Here is a 22,938-nt window from a genome sequence, read left to right on the forward strand (position 1 = left end):
GACGATATTCCATTCGATGCCTTACATTTTTGTTTATTTAAAAAAGGGGGGGGGCACCTGTATGGTCAGGTGGTTAAGCGTCTGCCTTCGGCTCAGGTCAAGATCTCAGGGTCCTGGGATCGAGTCCTGCATCAGACTCCCTGTTCAGCGGGGAGTCTACTTTTCCCTCTGCCCCTCACCCTGCTCTTGTGCTCGCTCTCTCTCTCTCAAATAAATGAATAAATAAATAAAATCTTTAAAGAGAGAGAGAGAGAAATAACACACATGCATGGGGTGGAGGGGAGGGGCAGAGGGAGAGGGAGAGAGAGAATCCTCAAGGAGACTCCCAGCTGAGCATGGAGTCCTATGTGGGCCTCCATCCCACCACCCTGAGATCATGCCCTGAGCTGAAATCAAGAGTGGGACACTTAACCCACTGAGCCACCTAGGTGTCCACGAGACTTTACATTTTAAAATAATTCCACAAACTGAATTGAAAACTAGGTGGTGAAACAATCTCATGAAAACGGATGGCAGCAGGGGCCAAATTAAAATAGTGTACTGCATACCGACTTAACCAAGATTCCAGTAACAGAAAATCATTATTTCACAGATCTTAGGTTTTCGATGCTACTGTCAAATTCAAGTAAGACTGAGAAAAAAACAAATATTTATGTTGTGGAGGAGAGGGGAGGCACAGTAACACTCATTGGTGTTACTAGGTTGGCAGGAAGGCATCATGCATGGCAAGTCTGTGAGAAATAAAAAGGGCTTCAAAGTATTTCGAGCCTGGGAGTTACTTGTGGTCATGCACTCTCATCAAATGTCTTCATAGCTACTCTTCAGCGCTGGAAGTGTGGTTAATCCAAGCAAAACTTGAACAACTACTCTGCCCCCTTCACCATGAATCACCAACAAATGGGGGGTCCAGACCCCATTCCAGGCCGGGGCTGCTTGTATGCAAGACGTTTTAACTCAAGGAACCTGGACCATTTGAAAATGCTGATGCTTTTCTAGAGCCCTGCTTAATATCCCAGCTCCACAAGATTACAAAATGATGAGAAGAATGTGGGAGCAAACCTGGCTGCCCAAGGTCAAGAATGAATAAATAGAAAAGGCTTCATCTATGGTTTCAACACAAGAACTAAAAATAAATGAGGCTTGAACATGGAAGTCTCAACAGATTCCTAATCATGGCTAATCTTGAGTGCTTATCTTGCTGGTTTTGTTACGAGCAATAGCTTGAGCACTGTATTTTTTCTCTCTAAACAAATCTGAACTTTTATAATCAAATTCCTCACATTATTTTGGCAACGGACACACAGACAGCTATTTTAAAAAGCGAATCAGAAATAAGCAAAGCTGCCTTCCGAGGTGCGCTGTGAAGCAGCCACCGGGCCTGGTCCCTAGGGTTCCACCTCTTTTATGAACCCAGAAAGAATAGCCTGAAGCATTTCCACAGGGAGGAGACGGGGGTGCTGGTAAATAAGCCCATTCGATTTATTGCTCAGAAACACGGACACCCTGAGTACAGCTTTTTCAAAGGACCGTCAAGATCTCTTTGTTACGCTGTCAGTTCAAAGTGAAACTCCAGTGGGTTGCTGACCTCTGCCCAATTCTTCGGAAAAAGAAAGGTTTAAAAACTGATTAGCTGATATCTATCAGCCAGACAGCTTCCTTACTTGGAAATGAGAGTTACTATTTGGCGTTATCCTGTCAAAATTGATTAGAAGTGGAAAATGTGAATATGAAGGGGGTTGGTATTCCTAACACCTGGATATCTCAGAAGGATTTTGAACAGTAATTTGCTCATTTCAAAGAACAACCCTTGAAAAACTGAATTTCTGAGTTAAAAATACATAACAAAAGCAGAAATCATTTTTTTATAAAATAGTTTCTCATCATTATTTTGAATCCAGATATCTCCTTAAGGATAATTTCTGGGAACAACTGGCTGGCTGGAATAATGAACAGTCAATCGATACAGCAGCACTGTGATCTCTGGCTCTGCCATTTACTAGTTGAATGACCTGGTAACTCCCTTAACTTCCTTGACCCTGAGTTTCCTCATCTGTAAAACAGGAATAATGATTCCATTATCTCTCACAGGTTGTAGAGAGGTCTCTAAGAGCCTAACTGATACGTGTTTAAAAGCAGAACAAAGGATGATGGGAACATTGGGGTCATTATACTATTTTTTCTATTTTTGCATAAGTTTAAATTTTTCCATAATAAAATATTTTTTAAAGACAAAAAAAAAAAAAAAAAAGCCCAGTAATAACCTCTTGGGTTTTTTTTTTTTCAAGCAGAAAACGTTCCTCTCAGCAAGTTGAAAAGTTGGTACCAAATCCAAAATAATTTGATTTTTACCCTGATTTGAATGAGAGCTGTCAACTAGATATCTGATAAGAAAAAGACAATGGAAGTTTGCAACTTCCTGTTTCCCTTCTTCCTTCCAACAGAGAAAACAAAAGTGTGAAGGTGGTTAAAGCTTAAGTTCCACTTACTCTTTTTTTTAAGAGAGGGGGAGAGAGAGAGGTGGGGGGAGGGGCAGAGGGAAAGGGAGAGAGAATCTTAAGCAGGTTCCATGCCCAGCACGGAGCCCAACACAGGGCTCAATCTCACGACCCTCAGATCACGATCTGAGCCAAAATCAAGAGTTGGATGCGTAATCGATTGAGCCACCCAGGCACACCACCACCACCATTTACTTTTTCAATGTTATAATGCTGACTTCCTTAAAATCCCTATGTCTGTCTAAAAAGTTCAAGATTCCTATGAGAATACCCCCCGAGAAAATAACAAGAGATTGAAAAAGCGTGTGTGATCCCGCGACTCAGAGCACTCCTTCTGCCTACACCACAGTGAAAGTGGTTTTTGTTTTATTTTGGTTGGTGTGTATCCATGTGTACTCGAAGAGTAAACACGGCCACTTTTTTCTTTAAATCAGAATCAGAAAGGAATCACCCAAACACTGGAAACCAGCAAACCAAACAGGGGATACTCAGAACAGGGTTCCAGTTGCCCCCCGGAGGGAAGTGGATTCTGGCTGGAAGCTCAGAGCCTTCTCCCAGCTACTGTGCTGCCATGGAAGCTGTCCCTTTAAGTCAGACTTCCTGGTAAGGCTCAGAGATTTCCGCATGCAGCTTCCTGGAGACGGTGTAAGATAAACAATAAACTTTGCAGCAAAATCTTGGACAATAAGCCCCACGTGGCCATAACGAGAAGCAATTATAAGGCCTGACAATGGCTAAGGCATTTCCAACAGGAATGCAAATCTGTGATAAACATGGGGGAAACATGCTACCCCACACACCTGCACAAACTGAACTAATAAAAAAAAAAAGTTCTTAGCCTCTCAACAGACCGAGAAATAGTTGCTTCCAAATTTGGCACTCTTTTTCTTAAATCATTGTCTTAGAGGAAGGCAGTCTGGTCTTTCTTACAGTGCTACCACCTATTGGTGAAAACTGTTGAGGCCAAGGGACTCCATGACTCACTTGCTCCACGTGTCTCGTGAGGGACATTTAACCTTCTGGATACTCTGCAGTTCAACAGTCTTTCTAGGTTTAGGGAAGTTCCAACTCATGAACGAGAGCCCACATTCTACCGAAGAGAAGAGGATGCCACACACTTACTTCCCCAGCCTCCCTTGTAGCTAGGGCAGGAGAGCCTGAGCCAGGCTCAGCCAATCAGATACTCCCACCCCAGACGTGGCATCAAAAGCTGGCATGCGAACAGATGCTATTCCTGTGGAGGTGGCCGCAGATTCCAGAGGCTGCAGGGAGGGCAACTGAGCAGCCACATTCGTTGGCACAAACCGTGCTATCTACACCCGCCCAGGAGTGGCAGCAATGGTGTGCTTGTAGGAAATGTTTGGTGGTGTAATTTGAGGTTGTTCCTGGTTCCCTAATCCTTCCGAAATTCTCTGAGCTTCCTATATCCTGTAATAAATTTCTCTTCTGCTTACATCAATCAGCACTGGGTTTTATTGCTAGGGGCTAGTTCATACACACAGAACACAGGACAGGCTAAAGCTGAAGTAGTCCAGAACCCGATCCTGCAGAACGATTCTGAGCATAAGGACTGAATGGCTCCTTTCACATTTCCAATTCAATTCAAACACTGTCCCTTGGCCCACAGGGCCCTGCATCAATTGGCCCCTGTCTCCTTCCTAAGCCCTTATCTCGTTCTATTCTCCTTCCAACTCCCAAGCTCTAGTCGTACTTTCTGTTCCTCAGTAAGCTCTCGCCAGCCCCCAGGGCCTTTGCACTGGCTCTCCAGAAAACTCTTTCCTCCAGATCTTCACAGTATAGCAGCATCTTTCTCATAGTTTGGTCCCAACTTACAGGAAGCTTTCCCTGACTAAGCTGCCTAAAGGATCATAGTCCCCACCTCACCATCTTATCCTCTATCATGATACCCTGTTGATTCTCTTTCCAGGATATATCCAGGGATTAATTTATCTATTAGTAACTTTAGCAACCACCATTGACTGGGGGCTTGCTATGCACCAGACATTAAACATTTAATTCTATGACCATTATGAGATAGGTACTTTTATTATCCTTAGTTTATAGATGAGGACGCAGGCTCAGAGGGGTTAAGGAAATTGTCCAAGCTTGGCAGTGATGGAATAGAGATTTGAATCGAGGTCTGCAACATGGGCTCATTACCACAGTGTTCATTCAGGCAGTTGCCTGACAGTGACTAAATGAACATTAACCACAGTGTAGGCTCTGCAGCAACAGGACAGACCCCACTCTTATGGAGCCGATAGCCTGGTGTTCCAGCTCTATCACCTGGTAATCTCTCTATTATCCACAGACCCTGCTTAGGGAAGAAATGTAGCCAGGCATGTGTAAAGAGGGAGCAGGGGTCCTTCATTCAACAGAAAAGTGCCCAGCTCTGTGCTCAAAGTGTTGGGCATACAGAAATACCACAGGAGAGCTTATGGGCCAGAGGGAATTCAGACCTCCAAACAATGTTTGCTGCTCACCCTGTCATGTTCCATGGCCTTGGAATACCAGGAACACTGAGGAAGCACCCAGGGACAATTCTCAGGTCCCCCCAGGAGAAGAGCCATTGGAGTAGTTGATAAGGGATGTGTAGGCATTGCCAGGCTGAGGGGAGGGGAGCCACAGCAAAGGGGAGAGGTGGGGAGATGTTCAAAGGGCCATGGGAGGGATGGGGTGGTTACGCTGGGAGAAGAGAAGGTTGCAGCCAAGGGAGAAATTCCAACTCTTCCCTGTGGAAAATGGGAAACGAGAGCAAGACTTTCAGCAAGAACAGATACAGGACCAGATATGAATTGTTTTTGTCAAGAACAGTGGCCATGACTATACAATACTGGCAATATGTCTTAGTACCTTATTTCCTATGTTAAAGTACACATACATAAGTATATTAGCTAAAGCCAGGAATTTAACAACAACAACAAAATTCCATTTCTCTGTTTCCCAACTCCCTCTCCTTGCTGAATGAGAAGTGAGATAAATTTCCTCTCTCAAGAGGAGTTAAGCACAGCCATTCTCTCCCATAATGTGAAATTCCACAGAGCTCTCGTGTCAGTAATTTATGGAGAAAAGAAGGAATTCCCCTGCTACTTGACTTTACAACTCCCATCACCTCTGCCTGGATTCTCCCAGTGTGATAACAGGAAACTCACCTCTGGGTTGTGTCATTATTAAACGAAAGGTTGATTTTTATTTTTTTAAGAATGTATAAGGTTGAGGCACAGATGGCCTCCTGTGTTAAATAAGCACCTGGGGGCTGTGAGAGGAGTCCCCAGAACCACCGTCTGAGGCTAGGTGTGGCCAAGCACGGGGTGACAGGCCCTAGGAAATGGTATGCTAAGTTTGCGTCTAAGGAGGTCTGAGAACCCTGAGGTCAGTCAAGGAGGCAAGGGCATAGCCTCTGGAAAGTAGACTGGAAATCAACGAAAGCAGTTTAGCTTGGGGGTTAGGAAAATAGGAAGTCTTAGGGGGCGCCTGGGTGGCTCAGTCGTTAAGCATCTGCCTTTGGTTCAGGGTCCTAGGATCGAGCCCTGCATCGGGCTCCTCCGCTGGGAGCCTGCTTCTTCCTCTCCCACTCACCCTGCTTGTGTTACCTCTCTCGCTGGCTGTCTCTCTCTCTGTCAAATAAATAAGATCTTAAAAAAAAAAAAAAAAGGAATAGGAAGTCTGAGCCAAACAACCTAAATTCAAACTCCAGTGTTATGCTTACCATGTGACCTCTGGCGATTTACTTCTCTGTACCTCCATTTTATCATCTGTTAAATGCAGATAATAAGAGTAAGAGCACCCACCACACAAGGCAATACAAATTTATATTTTAGTATTCTATAACATACTATATATACCATTATATAATACAGTAATATAATAATATTACTATGATCTACTTTAACCCAATTCAAGAAAGAATTTGTCAGGGCGCCTGGGTGGCTCAGTCAGTTAAGCATATGGCTCTTGCTTTCCACTCAGGTCATGATCTTGGGGTCATGAGAGTGAGTCCCACGCCGGGCTCTGCGCTCAGCATGGAATCTGCCCCAGGATTTTCTCTCTCTCCCTCCGCTCCTCCCTGCCAAACTCTCTCTCTCTCAATCTTTAAAATAATTAAATAAATATTAAAAAAAAAAGAAAGAAAGAATTTGTCAACAAAAATGAGGAGTCTGAGGAGTGGGGGCCTGGGAGCGGATGGCTGGTCAGTATTTGGGTGGTGATTTCTGAACACTGTGAGGCACAGTGACAGTGACACTAACAGGGAACCTACAGGCAATCTGCTGAGCCAGAGTCCAGGCCCCACCACATCTGGGCCACAGCCTTGGGAGAGTCACTTCAGCCCTTAAAACCTTCATTTCCTTATCTCTGCAAAGGGGATAACAATAGTACATCCTTCGTACTTTGAGCCAAACCCTGGCACTCAACTTTACAGGCATTTTTCGGAGATCATCTCCCCAACACCACTGTGAATCACATACAATTATGATGTCCATTTTACAAACAACAAAACCCATGGCTTGGAGATGTTAATCAAATCACCAAAGGGCACACTGCTAGACTGACCTGCAGGAAGTCTGACCCGAGCCAGCACTCTAAGCCCCTGTCGATTCTGCAGACGTGCGAAGCATGAAAAGGATGCATCACAGGCCCTCTGCAGGAAGAGGGGGTAACTGATGTGTGCATGGGAACCACCCTGTAAGAAGGGTGTGTATCTTCCTATCACAGATCCCTGCCCTTATGGCACCTGGTAGACCATGAAACTCCCCCTTGGTCAGCACTTCCTATGTGCCAGGCACAGCGATGAGTGCCCATTACATCATCACCATCTCATCACCAGGGCAACCTTCCCCGAGGCAAAGACTGGAGGTCAGTGAGGCACAGAGAGTTGAGCTCCTGGCCCACGGGTCACAGAGTTTGTCTGTAGTGGCACTGAAACACACATCTGGGTCTCTCCTACACCCACTCAGACTTGGGGATGGGCCCTTAAATGTCCCTCAAGCGCCCCTCTTCCCCCTCATTACCTCCCACTCTAAGAGAACAAAGCTGCTTATTCGGCACCAGGATAATGACCACGGGGGCCCGAGCAGGGCCATGGCGCAAACTGTAATTACCGCAGACAACAATTTGCATTCCAAATCTGAAACGTGCTCAGGGCCTCACTTGAGCCCTGTAATCAGCTTAGCCTCTGCCCAAATCTCCCTCGATATGAAGACATACTTGACGCACTGAGCCACAGCAGGGTTTGGAAACTCTGCCTCTGCCCCCAGCGAACCGCCACCTGAGGAAAAACCATGCCGAGAAATGGCTAGGGTTGAGTGGGATTTAAACACTGGAGAGGCTGAATTCCTCTGTTGCAGAACAAAGCAAACAGCAGCCAGGACAGTGGACAGGCAGGGCAAGACCGGTAAATAACTAAAGGCAGGAAATGCATTACATAACACATGGGCTTCAGTGCCCAGAGGTGGGATGGCCCCCCTCCTCTTTCATCACACATTGCTGTCTTGCCCACGAGTCACATGTCAGGGTGTGGTGGCTCTGCTCCCCACGACAACAAAGGACACCTACTAGATTAGCGAAAGGCACATTATGAGAAAAAAATACATCATCTGCATTAGAAAAAGAGTTCTGGAAAGCCATGGACAAAGAATGCTATGATTTGGGTACTCCCAGGTGCGGAAGGAGGGTATAGCGAGGACAGTGGCAACACCAGAATTTTCAACCCTGCCTCTGGCCTCTTTTATTTTGTCTGAATCACAGAAGGATTTTTACGAAATGGCTAGAGTCCCAGGTACTGGTTAACTGGAACTCACCATGGCTCTACTTTCTTTTAGTAGAGACAGAGGACAAATTGCATGACAATTTCCATCACCCCGAATCCTGATCAAAGACTTTCACGCGAAACCTCTACTTGAGCTGATGGTATCGGCAAGCTGAATCTCGACTGCCCTCAGAATCGAAGTGTTTCTCAAACCTTCACGTGCCACGCACATCAGCTGAGCATCTTGATATGTTGCAGGTTCTGAAATCTGGGGTGGGGCCTGAGATTCCGCATTGCTAACAAGCTCCTAGGAACTGTACTGCCCCATGGACCACACTTTGAGAACCCTCGCTAGGAGACGTGCGAGTGCTGAAGTAGACTGAAAGAAAATTCGTATTTCCTGTGTTTCTATAGTCATCGTGTTGAGCGGTGACTTCATCCTAAGAGCAAAGACATAAACTCAAGTGCTAGATATCTTTCAAGTTCTGGATTCCAAGTTATCTCATGGTGGTAAGCAGGATGACTGTTCCTGAAGGAAAACTTTGTTTAGATGCTATTAACTAAGGAAAATCCAGCCGATCTTCCCTTGGCTGATGTTTCTGGAATAGCCCTGGATCCTCTGAGGTTCAAAGGACCTGAGGCATCAAAGCACAACACAGCCGAGCATCTTGTCTTTGCCAGTGTTCTCATTCACTGATGCCTGTCCCCCATTGGGCAGTGTGGCCAGCCCACTGCAGGTGCAGTCATGTTCTAGAAACTGAGTAACCTGCTAACCCAGACTATCAGTTGTGGCTGGGGGCCCTCAGGTACTTGAGCATGGCGTCATCAGTCACAGACTGCAACTTCCCAACCAGACAGGCATCTTAATAAAATCATTCAACTAATCTGATGCATTTTTTAAAAAACTGGCTGGAGCTGGCTGCCCTGTCCCGTTATGCAAACGGTACACAATGAATTGCTGATAGCATCTGCTCACCATTGCCAACATAAACCCTGCCAGGCCAGCAGAAATAAGCCCAGTGACTGTAAGCAACAATAGTTGCATAAGTTTGTTGAAATAAACACAACTAACAACAGGTAAAAATGTTTTTATCTCCTCTTATTGCCAAGCCAGAGACTTTTGAGATTGAATTCTTGTAAAAATAAAACCAGTATCAAGGGTAAGAAACAGAAGGCAGCTGAGGGGAGAACGCCAACTTCCTGCTTCTTCCAGAAATACACATGGAGATATCAGTTTTTAGAATAAGTAACTAGAACTCATAAAACAAAATTAATTGGCTTACATTGCTTACGGCCACACAGTATGGATTTTCTTCCCTGTTCTTGTCTACTTGTCCACTTTTATGCACTTTTTGACATTTGCCCTTGGAGTTGGGTAGTGGAAATATTTCTTAATATATTAAAGAAGTTCCATGCTACCAAATAACATAAAATTACACATAAGAGATATAATAGGCAATATTAGCCTGTAAACCAAAACCCTAAAATAGAAAAAAAAATGCAAGTAGACAAGGAAGGGAAATGAGCATTTATTAAAGTAGAGGGATGATGTTCGAGTAGGACGCATGGTCAATGGAGGGAATTTGGTGAACCACGTCAGAATGACTCATGAAACAAGATGGAGAAGTCACTTCCTGAGCAAGGGGTATCAGAACAAAAGGAAGAGTGAACTGAGGACAAGTATTTTAGTGGCACATATGTAGGGCCTCTTAGTCACTCTGGATAATGAGATGAGCACATTTTAAAAAGAAGGAAAAAAGACATGACATCAAGACTGTTAGAATAGCAGCAGGTTTTATTATGTTTCAAGAACAGCAAATCTTGGCCATTTGTACCAATAATGAAGGCTTGAAAGGACTATCCCAGTCTAAAACTCAAGCTTTTTCCTTCCTTGCGACGTTTTAGAATTTGGTGACAAATGTATTAATGCCTGGCTAAGGCTGGGCCCAAGAAAAACATGTTCCGATTTTAATTACACAGGTCATAAGACAGGAAACATACTTTGGGGGTGAAGGGTATTTTTTAAAAGCCAGTATTTTTTTGAACCCAAAATTACTAAGCCAACTTTGCAATCTGTAGTCCTCTGAGTTTCAATAATAAATGAAACCAAAGAGAAGGAATACACAGATGGCCATATTAAGCATTTTTCTCTAATTTTCCAAAAGTGGGATTCTAAGGTATTCTCCCAAGCTTTCATGCAGAACCCATCAAAATAATGTACCCCAACTTAGCCAGATGCAATTGAATTACCCATTAATTCTTTGGAATATTAACTCTTTGGGGGATGATTTCTTTCTTGGCTGAGTACACAGTGTTCATTCTTATTAAGGTGCTTTCCTCCCTTCTCAAATATCCAAGTAAGATTTATGGATTTGTTGTTGACATTAGAAAAGGAAGACAAAATTCCTCCAAGTTCACCTTCGTCCAGTTCTCACATTTGAAACTCCTCCATAAACACATGCCTTATTTTAAAATTCCTTCTTAAGTAACCATGGGATTTAGGCCAATTCATTGAATTTCTGACTTAGATTTATTCCTGTTGCCTGTCGGGATGATTTTTATTCTTAAACCTAAAAACCTAAAACTCCACTTCCAAATTACAGTTCAAATATCTGTCTTCTCACCTCAATTTTTCTTCTCGATGAAAATTACGTACGCACATACCCTGCAGAAACTTGGAAAAGCCAAAACAAAATAAAACAAAGCAAAAAATGTCACTTCAAACTCACGCACTGGGAGGAAACCATTATTAATATTTTGGCATGTTTAATTTTTTTACAGCAGGATCATTACTGTATATACAATTTTATTTCCTGCTTTTAAAAACATAATAAACATTTTCACTGACTAACATTCTTCCACAACATCCCCTTATGGCTGCATAATACATGCTCATATGGATAAAACACAATTCACACCAACTGTCCCACATTATTGGACATTTAGACTTTTTCCACTTTTTCCTGTCATTATAATGATCGCTGCTGCACTGAACACTTTTGTGCATAAATCTTAATCCACATGTCTGGTGACTTCTATAGGATGGTGACTTCTATAGGATAGATGCCTGAAAGTGGAGGTATTAGGCCAACGGCCATAAATATGTTTATCGTTCTTGACACAAACAGCTTTCCAGAAAGATGATCAAATAACAATGTCGCTGAACACCTGTGACAGCACCGTCCTACCACATTCCCACTAGCTTTCCAAACGACCACTTTTAAAAAGGCTGATTAAGGCTGTAGGTGAGAAGCAACAGTTTGTTTCCAATCCTTAGACTGACCTGCTGAGGTCAACGATTTCAAATGTTCACCCCATAGCAAAATAATCTTTTATTCTTCAAAACAAGATGCTAATTTTCCCCACATACAAAAATGCAATCAAAACCACAAACATGAGAAGAATGTAGGCATTTGTTGGATATTTTCATTGGGCAACTAAGGTGCCGTGGTTAAGGAGCCAAGAACAGCCAGTTCGATGTACCAGTCTGTGACAGGACAGAGAGACAGCCCGTGCAGAGAGATGCTAGCAAAATAAATTCAGAACTAAATCCACTGCCAAACTTCACAAGATACATAAGATTTGAATTACTTTAAGTCAATACCTATCAGAACAAATACGGTAGAACGTTCAAGAATTTATGCAGACAACATTTGAAATTCGTTCAATAGCTTGTTATATAAGAAATTTTCTTTCCTCCCTCTAAATCAGTGCATATTTCCATACACATCAAGTATGTCTTTTTTTGTTTAATGGCACAACACATGCGAAGAACAAATGGTCCAGACTCAAGTCTCCCACAACCCAGGGCCTGAGATGATCACCCTATAATGTGGAAAAATAGTAGATAAATGGGAAGTTTTTCTACTATCCTAAAAATGTTTTGGGGTATCTTCCCCACATTTTCTTTCCAGGGAATTGGCCCCACTTTCCCCCCACAGTTTCTGCTGAGTGAACATAAGATAAAAGCTGTGATAGCGGGGGGAGGGGGGGAATTTATTGAGCACTTACTATGTCATAGACCCAGGGTTAAATACTTGATATGAATTATTTCATTTACTCCTTATCAGAACCCTATGAACTAGATACATTTTCAGGTGAGGACTCTAGTCTCAGTGAAGGCTGTCCCTCGCCCAAACTGGTGAAGAGCAGATCCACTTGACCCTAACTTTCTAGCTGCACATGACTGGACCAAGGAAGGAGGAAGCCCTTCTAAGAACTGGCCAGCAGCCTGCCCACCACTTGTGAGGCCCAGCCCAAGAAAGATGAGCTGATGTGATCAGAGTTTTTTTAGGGAGTTGGGGTTGGGGCACCTGAGACTACCCGGTGGGCTGTAGGAGAGCGAGCTGCTGAAAGATCCCAGCAAGTTGGGTCAGACCAGCCCAAAGTGCCACATGCGTGGAGAAGACATTGGGAGCAGGACGTACACATCAGAAGGGGAAGGCAGAGAAAGGAACAATGAAACCGACCAGAGAGAGAAATCCTGGGCTCCTGCAATTGCATATTCTCTCATTAAATATCCTTTTTCTTGAGGTAGTAGAACAAGTGCCTGTGTTTTGGTTTTTTGTGTTTTGGTTTTGTTTTTTTGGTTTTTGTTTTGTTTTGTTTTTGCCAAGAGCTCTGTCTAAAATATCCACAAAGGACAAACTAAGGGTTACCAAAGGGGAGGTGGAAGGGGGGATGGGTGGGTAAATGGGTGAAGGGGATTAAGAGTACGTTATCGTGATGTATGGAAGTGCTGAATCACTATACTGTATACCCGAAACTAATTTAACACAGTATGTTAGCGATACTGAAATTAAAATTTTTTAAAAAATAAGGAAAGGTGGATTGACCAATAATTAATTAATTAACTAATTAAAAATATCCATCAAGGAATCTACAGTGGGGTTGCTCCTTACTCAGAGACTGGGCTCCCATCAGCATCTACCCTGTCTAGCAAGTCAGCGTAACAACTACTGCTGCGTGCCTCTTCACGTGCCCCTGAATGCCAAGCAGCTGGCATCCCTTAGGATGTTTTCCAGTGTGTAACCTGAAACAAACCAAGTCTTTAGACTTATCACTTTATAAATATAAAGGGCAGAGGAGGGGCGCCTGGGTGGCAAAGCGGTTAAGCGTCTGCCTTCGGCTCAGGGCGTGATCCCGGCGTTATGGGATCGAGCCCCACATCAGGCTCCTCCGCTATGAGCCTGCTTCTTCCTCTCCCACGCCCCCTACTTGTGTTCCCTCTCTCGCTGGCTGTCTCTATCTCTGTCGAATAAATAAATAAAATCTTTAAAAAAAAAAAAAGGGCAGAGGAATAAGTTAAATGTCATCATAAGGAAGCAATCAGATAAATTAAAATATGAGACATATTTCATAAGCAACTGGGCTGGTCTTTTCAAAAAGTCAATGTCATTTTTAAAAGGGGGGTCATGATGAGGGAAGTATTTGAGAATAAAAAAGACTAAAAAACGTAGTAACAAAATGAAGTTGTGGTCCTCAGTTAGATTAAAGAAAATCTAACCAGATGTCATGCATAGCTGTTGAATGGTGCTGGGGGGAAATCAACCATAAAAGACAACAGCAGAAAAATGAATATGGAATGAATCTTAGGAAATGGGGAATTATTAGTAATTTTCTCAGGTTTGGTAATGATGTTACAGTAATGTAGGAAAACCTTATTCTCAGGACACATACATTGAAGTATTTGGAAGAGAAGGGTAATGGTATCTGCAGTTGAAATGGTTTAGTAAAATAAATCCAAACTGCATAAACAGCTACAGATAGATACATACATAGACAGATACATAAATAGATACATAGAGCAAAATGTTAGCGATTGTTCATTCCAGCCAGTGGGTGTTCATTGCCGTCATATTTCAACTTTCCATATGTTTGACATTTTTCATAATGCAAAGTTGAAAAAATAACACGGAGAAAAAAAACGATAATCATGGAAACTCCTTAGGAAGGCACCAGGTAAAGTCTGACATCGCTTCTCTCTATATTCCATACTCTCCAGTTCCTACTCCGCTGCTAGAACAAATACTGTACATATAGCTTCAGTTTAGCCCCTGATAATTGTTGCTGGTTCTTAAGGAGCATGTTACACAAAAAGCCCACATCAAGACCTAGGATTACCATCTCCCCATTGGGATCGACAAACAGAACAGCAGGCTCACCATCCCATCTAACACTGAGTCGTAAGTTCTCTCCCTACCCCCCCCCTTTCCAACGAACAGGTTTAGTTGAACCGGTGTTAATTAAATGCATTTACCTGATACCACTCCATTGCACCTTCCACAAATCAGAGGTATGATTTTAAACAAATCCTCGTCTGTCCCTAAAAAAGTAATCAGCCTCATTCCTCCTTTTTTTCTAAATGGGATGTTAGGTCAAATCAGCCCAGCGGGTACAAAAACACAGGGTGTATTAGCAGCATTCTGCACAGAACACTTCCTCCTCCCTGAACGCGCATTAACCAGGTCAGGGCACTGGTGGTCCACGTTGCTGCTACAGCATCTAATCTACCTGGTTTTATACCAGCACCTTGTGGAAGTCGGCAGTAATAATCATGCGCAAAAAAGGCTGATCCAGGAGTTGTATTCATCGAGATTTCCAGAGTTGAATGGCAGAAGGAGAGAGCCTGGGTAGAGGAAGACAAATGTCGGGTGCCCGGAAACCAAGTAAGAGAAGAATTTTCAGCATCAGGCTTATAGAGGGCAGCACACCTAAAAACAGGCCTTATGTAATCAAGATGGAATAAGCAAGGCTTTTAGAAAATATTTATTTCAGTTACTAAAGATGAGTAGGTTTATAAGACTTATTCATCTTCAAAAACAGAAATATTTTAGGTTAAGTATAAATAAGTGGTTAGTAAGTAGAACATGTATGGTCAACATAGATAGGAAAGGGTGCAGGGAACAAAAGAACCTAATACTCATAAAGCAGCCGGTTACTAAGTGCTTGTGATGCATGGCGAGGAGGTGAGGTGAGACTGGCGAGGTACTAAATATACAGAGGCACTAAATACATCTGAGCACTTAACATACATAAGGCCTTAATTTGGCTACCCCATGGGAGCTATCCATTCTGGCTCCATGCATTCTCTGCCCCAAAGCACAAATAAAATAGATGTTAGCCAGCTGTTCATCTGGCTAATTGGCAAACTGCAGCTGCTGGCCAGGTATACCTGTTCCTGAGTCTTGTGATGAAGAAGTCTGTCTCATTGGCCCAGGGTACCTTCCGTCTGTGGGCCTCTTGTTTAAACTTCAACTCTGCATCATCATCATCAACCACATCATCCGTGGGAAAGGCCAAGGCAGAACAGAGAGAGAAAGGACATACTGGCATTGTGGACCCCATGATTCGGGGGCTCTCCATCCTGCCTGCATTCTCTCTGCATTGCGTTACTTTCCTCCAGCTTTTACCCCTTGTTTTTCGTTGTGTGTTGGTTTAATGGACAGTGTGGTTTGAGCACTTGAAAGGGGGGGAGGGGGTTAGAGTCACAATGAGCTAAACCAAGTTCAATCCATTAAATAGACCATTGACTGTGAAGAGGAAGAAGTCGATAGGAGAGAAGAAAAGTTAGTGACAAGACCTTTACCTACCGCCCATGCAAAAAGCCTTAATTCCCATCCCCAGCTTCTCACATGAGCAGGAAACAGAAAATAAAATCTAACAGGGAGGGGAAAAGGAAAACTGAGGGGGGAGGGTCCGCTGCAGAAAAGGGATTTTCCAAATAGGTGTATCCCCACGGTTCTCAATATTACCATCTCCTTCCCATATCTGCAAATAGCATCAGGGCCTTTTGAAGGTGACAAGATCATTGCCCTGATACGGTTTGTGTACTAAAAGCTAAAATAAAAATAAATAAAAGGAAAAATAAAAAGCTCCATGAAAAGTCATAAATTTTGCAAACTACAAAGCAACACAGGACTGATATTTGGGCTATTTCTATTTAAAACCCTAGACTAAGTTCCAATAGTTTCCAATATTATAGAAACAGCCTTAAGCCATTTCAGAATGCAATTTTCCAGGATCTGCTATTATTTCAATTAGTCCAGAAGACAATTATGTTTTATGTCTTCTGGGCAGTCTATTCCCAGGTTAGACTGTCATGGTTGAAACAAAACAAAACAACACAACTAAAAGGACTGCTTCTAACCAAACATGAAAGAAGAGGTGTTAGTTTTGCCCACCCTAGAGCCAGACCCTGGGAATCAAGATGACTATCCTTTATTATGGGAGGAGAAGAAGACTTTCGTAGACAAGAATTGTTAGTAGCTGCCTAGTGCCTCTCCCCTTCTTCTGGAAACTTCTCCTTCTTCCCCGTATCACTGTAGTTAACATAGGAGCCAACACAGTGGTACAGCAGGACCCCACTCCGTGGCTACTGCTGATTGGTCCAGGAGTATCCACCTGACCTACGCTGGATGATTCAAAATTCCTCCCTAGTAATATTGGTTTGGAGAGAAAAGAAGCCTTTCTCTGCGTTGGATTGCATTTCCACAGCACAGAGAAATGGAAGAAGTCAGTCTGCAAAGAAAATGCAGCAAATAACAGGGAGAATCCAAAACCCCCCTGAGCTCCGGGTGCCCAGTTCCAGTGGCTTCTAAGGCCCCACTTCATTCCAAAAGATACTCTCCCAGACCTCTGTAATCTTTTAAAAATTTTTTATTTATTTGTCAGAGAGAGAGAGCGCGCACAGCACAGAGAGTGGCAGGCAAAGGGCGAAGCAGGCTTCCTCACTGAGCAAGGAGACCAGTGGAGGGCTCAATCCCAGGACTCCAAGATCATGACCTGAGCCGAAGGCAAACGCTTAGCCGACTGAGCCACCCAGTCGTCCCTAATTTAATTCTGTAATTTTTAAAACTCTCCTAGTTTAAGCCACTTTGAGTTGTTTCTGTCACCTGCAACTAAGATTTCTTAACCCAGAAAATCAAGTCAAAATTATCTTTTACCCTTCATAATTCTAGAACACAAAAGGGAATAACTGAATAACCACATAAAATAAAGGCATCTATAAATTCTGCCTCCAAAGTTCAAAATTGCACTACTGTCATGAAAGGCACTATGTCCCCACAGACCTCATATATCACCAAAAAAAGAAACAGCTTTTGAATCTAAAACTGGGCTTCAGTGTGTCTGACATATTGTCAGTGTCAGCAGCCTGAAGATGACAGGGGCTTATCCTCACAGGTGTCAGCCGCTGCTCGAGGGCTCGCTTCTCTACTGCCTGAAAGGAAATGAGGCAAGGGGGCCAAGCGGAAACCAGAGACAGTCAGTTTTTCCTTTTCGGGGGCACCTCACACAGAAAAGGCATCTCTTCAACACACATAATTAGGAAACAGTCATTTCAGGTGTAAGAGAACTCTAGTTACAAGGAGCTAATATTTTCTGCACACTTAACTACATGGAGGCATTATTCAGATCACTTTACACCCATTATAACTAAGTCTCAACTTTTGAGAAATGGCATTACTTCCCCAGTCTGCCAATAAGGACCTGACGCTCTGAAATGTGTCTTGTCTGAAGTTTCCAACTGGCACTGCACCCTCAAAGCATGTGCCTTTTCCCCACTTAGGCTTGTGCTGTGACTACCAAGGAGTGTCCACCAAACTCAGAGATTGGGCTGTCCAGAGGCAGTGGACAGGGAAACTCCCCACCCTGTGAGGGCACGGAGGCAGCCTCTAGCCTGACTATGGGGGGGGGGGGCGGTTAGGAGGATGGTGAGACAGGGTGGGGGCGAATGTCTAACAGCCCCCCTGGGTGCCTGCCTCTTTTATGTACCCAGATTCGATCAGCCCCCAGATGTTTTGCCGGAACACATCTTCAGTGATGCGCCCTGAGGTTCTCTAAGCCCCAGAAGCATTTAAAATAAGCCTCCTCATGCTTGTGGGAGATTTTGCTTGTGGAAGGAGTTTGTGTATAATTATTATAAGTTTTGTTGTTTTTGCTAATTATAAAAGCAATATATGCTCTCTCTCAAAAATTCAGACATTGCCAAGAACATAACTACCACAGCAATGGTTCCCTGGTGCCACCCCCAGGCTGTCCGTAAACAGTGAGATTCCTTCAGACTTTGTTCTGCGTATATAATAATATGTTCTCTGGGGGAATTTCGTTTTTGTTATTTTTATTTGCTTTTCTTTACCTACTGGTTTAATCCTAAACATACAGTTTTATGTTATATGTTTCTGCATTATTTGCACTTTCAACAATCACACGGCTGAGAGCACAGGCTTCCTGGGTTCAAAAGCTGCGTCTATCACTTTATTGCTGTGCGACCTTGGAGATGGGTAATTAAAATACTGGGCCTCAGTTTGCCCATCCAGAAACTGGGTATAATAATATCTATCTAGGGGCGCCTGGGTGGCACAGCAGTTAAGCGTCTGCCTTCGGCTCAGGGCGTGATCCCAGCGTTATGGGATCGAGCCCCACATCAGGCTCCTCCGCTTTGAGCCTGCTTCTTCCTCTCCTACTCCCCCTGCTTGTGTTCCCTCTCTCGCTGGCTGTCTCTATCTCTGTCAAATAAATAAATAAAATCTTTAAAAAAAGAAAAAAATAATAAGATCTATCTAATAGGGTTGTTGGAGGTGTGATGACATGCAAAGTCCTAAGAGTAGTAACTAACATATTACAAGAGCTAAATAAATGAAATACATTATTATAGTATTGTTTTTATTTATTTTGTCATTTAAAAATATTTTTTATTTTACTTAATTCATTTTTTTAAGATTTATATTTACTTGGGGGGGAGGGGGAGCAGAGGGAGAGAGAATCCCAAGCAGACTTCCTGACGTGGGGCTTGATCTCACGACTCTGAGATCATGACATGAGCTGAAACCAAGAGTCGGATGCTTAACCGACTGTGCTACCCAGGCACCCCTAAAAATATCTTTAAAGTATGAGTTAGAATGAACAACTTGACTTTGTTTACTGTTCATATATATTTTCTCTTCTGTGCTGTTTATTCATACCCTTCAACTATTTTCCTATTGGGTTTTCAAATTTCTGTTATTGCTTTGCAAGAGTCCTTCGTATATTGGGGAGGTTAGTAATTTCATACTGAAGAGAAGTTCCCAAAAGGTGCTGGCAAGGAACATGGGCTTTGGAAATGAGCTGAGTTCAGGTTAGAATCCCAGCTCCACCACTCGCCTGTCACGTGACCCTGAGCAAGCTGCTCCACTTTTAAACCTCTATTCAGTGGGCAGAATTCTAGCACGGCCCCCAGAACCCCCAGCCCCTAGTGTACACACGTGTAATCCCCTCCGCTGAGTGCAGGCAGAACCTGAGGATGTGATGAAGAATCACCCCCACGACTAGATTACTAATCATTGGCTTTTAGATCTTCAAAAGGAAGATGACCTGGGTGGTGATCTAATCCGGTGAGCCCTTAAAAGGAACTGGGCTCTTCTTCATGTCAGAGCGATACAAAGCATAAGCAATATGTGATGTGAGGCAGATTCTCTATTGCTGGCTTTAAAGATGGAGGATACCACATGGCAAGGACCCGAGAGGGGCCTCTAGGAGTTAAGAGCCACCCCTTGCTGACAATCTGCCAAGAAATGGGGACTTCGGTCGTAAAACCACAAGAAACTGAATCACCCCCAATAACCTGAATAAGCTTGGAAGATGAGACTCCACTCTGGCCGACACCTTGGTTCCAGTCTTGTGAGACCCTGAGCAGAGGACCCGGCACACCACGCCCAGACTTCTGGCGTACAGAACTGTGACCTAATGAGTGGCTAGTGTTTCAAGCTGCTAAAGTTGTGGTGATTTGTTACGCAGTGATGGAAAACTAACACAATCTACTTCCTCATCTATGAAATGAGGATGAGGCTCAAACAACATCAATTTCTTGGGATTGTTCTGGGAAGTAATATACACATAAAGCCCTCAACACAGTGCCCGGTATAACCTAAGTGAATGCTAGGGGCTACTTACCTGGGATTAGTGGAGCTGTTATAATTGTATTCATCATTACAAATACAAAACAGGGTAACAAATTATTTTTTTCATAAATATAGTAGGGAAGACCAAGCCTTTAAAAAAATGAAGTCCAAAGGAATAGAAGAGAACTGAAAGGCATTCTGGGTGATGAAGTTTACCATAGCATACTCATTGTCCCTAGCATTTAAAAAAAGATCTTCATGTCTAACTTCCTTTGAAGAAAAGTATGCATCATCAGCCTTGTTTTAAAGAGGCAATATGTGAGATGCCTGGGTGGCTCAGTCAGTTAAGTGTCTGCCTTCTGCTCAGGTCATGATCTCGGGGTCCTGGGATTAAGCCTTACGGTGGGCTCCCTGCTCAGTGGAGAGTCTGCTTCTCCCTCTGCCCCTCATCCCTGCTTGCGCGCTCTCTCTCTCAAATAAATAAAGAAAATCTTTTAAAAATAAATAAAGAGACAATAGCTCTAAAGGCCTGGGGACAGAGAGTCCTGGGTTCAAATGTTGGCTCTGTCACTTACTACAGCTGTGATTTTAGGCAAGCTAGCACATGTGGGGCTCCGTTTCCTCATCCTTGATATGGGAATAAATGCATCTACCATGCAGGACTGCCATGGCCTTGCCCGGAGCTGATGTCCAGGAAGTGGAGATAAATGTACCGAGTGAGGCTACAAGAGAGAGAACTCTGTGCCACCCTTGTTGCAGGGTGGACACAGTGAGGTCACAATAAATCCTTGCCTGGCTGCATATGTTTTGAGTCTTAGAGACCGTCACTCTACTGAGTTGTGAATTTTAGAACATTCCAGTCTGACCTTCAAGAAACATTCAACGACACTGAGGTGTGTGCACTTCCTTCCAAATACAGGACCTGGAATGTGTCAAGGCAGCGTGAAGCAGGCACAAACCAGGTTCTAGTTCTGATCTCTTGGGAGAGACCCGGGAGAGATCTGGTAACAGCACCAAACTCTTCCTTGGAGCAAATGACCCTTCCTTACCTCAAGGAGCTCTCGTGGAGCGCCCTGACAAAACGCCATCCACCTAACTCCTTCAGAGGGAACATGTGACCAAGGCTGGTCCATCTTCTTGATGACAGTGATTGGCCAAGGCACAGCCACGTGACCCAAGCCAGGGCAATCAGAGCCCTTCACTGGGATTTCATATGTGGACCCTGGAATCAAAAGCTTCTCTCTTTCCTCTGGAAATGAGCAGCTGTTTGTGGTCATCTTCTCCCTCCAAAACAGTTCACATGTAGTACATAGGATACGACCAATACCCCAAAAGTAACAAAGCTGAAAGGGAGTATCCCTGGATACTGTTGCACCTGAAGCCTACCCACCTCCATGTCCCTCAGTCACATGAGCCAATCAATCTCCCTTTCCACTTGAGCTAGTTTTAATTGAGTTTCTATTATTTGCAATCAAGAGTCCTAATACATTAGGCCTTGTTTTCCACATCTGAAAATTAAAAGGTTGGGGCTACAATGTCCAAAGTTTCTTCCAAAGCTTCGAGTCTAGAAATTTCTTCCCAAATGGCCTAGGCAAGAATGAAGACCAGGCACTGGAGAAAGAGACAAGACAAGCAATAGCCATGAAAAATTTGTTTGCTATTTAATGGAAACGTCAGTTCTAACACCTAATCGATGCCTGGTATGGAGCAGGTCTTGCTAAGTACTTCCTAGTTAACTAATAGGCAGTGGTAGGAGTTGCGCTCCTGAGATTTCCACACTTCTAGAGTGAGTTTCCTCCCTGAGTCAGTCTCTCTCTCTCTCTCAGCTAACCGGAGGAGCTGTAGCAAATATTTGAACAAGGAAGGATATTCTGAGCTCAGCACTGCCTCAACCAGATGGGGACCAGATGTGCAGTAAGCACCTGACGGAAGCACTTAGTAACAGTACTACAGGGTCCCACCTTCTTATTCCTGTCATTCTGTTCTGGTTTTACTCATGATGTTCCCACTGTAACTACCCCAACCAAAACCTCCTCTTGGCTTCTTTCCATGAGCGTATATGCAGCACCCGTGGGTCTGGTGAGAGACGGGCACGACCCCACGTCTTGTTCAGGAAGGTGGGGGAGTCAGGAGGGTTGGTAACACCAAGGGCCTCTGTCTGCTTAGACAAGAGTGGGAATCAAGAGACCCAAACAGCACTTAATAAGGACAACTCCTATAAAAGGCTAAATCACTTGGTAGGTAGACAGAGTGTCATCCAAGGGTCACCAGCTCTTCCTGAACCTCACTACAGCCAAAAACTGCAGCCCCCCAAAAAAGGAAAACCACAAAGCCTACTACTAATGCCCTGAGGAGTAATGCAGATCTGCAGTGAATGTTTCCAGGGAAGACAATGAGGGGGTTACAATACAACTCACTCAGAAAGACTTTCCTTAAAATTATTTTGAAACATCTCTCTCTTTTTCCAGACTCCTTATTAAGATGCCAACCACTCCCTCTCCTCCCTTCATGCTCCAGCTCCCTTCTGAACCCTCACATGTGTCCCTCTTGGCTTCTCATCTAGAGTAATGTGGTTCCTTGTCCTCTCGCCTTTTACCATCCATCTTCTCCCACCACTTCTCCCCACACCAACCCCAAAATCCACCAATGCCTAGAATATAGTGAACTAACACAGGATCTTTATTCTTTACAAGCCAAAGAGGAATGGAATTATGAATACTTGTAACGATTTCCTCTGCCACATATATAAATACGGGAAATTTACTAGCACAGATTCTAAAACCTTCCTTTCTCAATAAAGAAGAAAATAAAGCATTCA

The 22,938-nt window shown here is 43.6% G+C and overlaps 1 protein-coding gene across 3 annotated transcripts in view; it reads right to left on the reverse strand.

Moving 5' to 3' along the window:
• ARHGEF3 (Rho guanine nucleotide exchange factor 3) overlaps positions 1-22,938 on the reverse strand; it is a 294,790-nt gene that overhangs the window by 173,315 nt on the left and 98,537 nt on the right. The gene's annotated exons all lie outside the window — the stretch shown is intronic.

Source organism: Ursus arctos, unplaced genomic scaffold (assembly GCF_023065955.2).
Source record: "Ursus arctos isolate Adak ecotype North America unplaced genomic scaffold, UrsArc2.0 scaffold_14, whole genome shotgun sequence".
Classification (NCBI taxonomy): Eukaryota; Metazoa; Chordata; class Mammalia; order Carnivora; family Ursidae; genus Ursus; species Ursus arctos.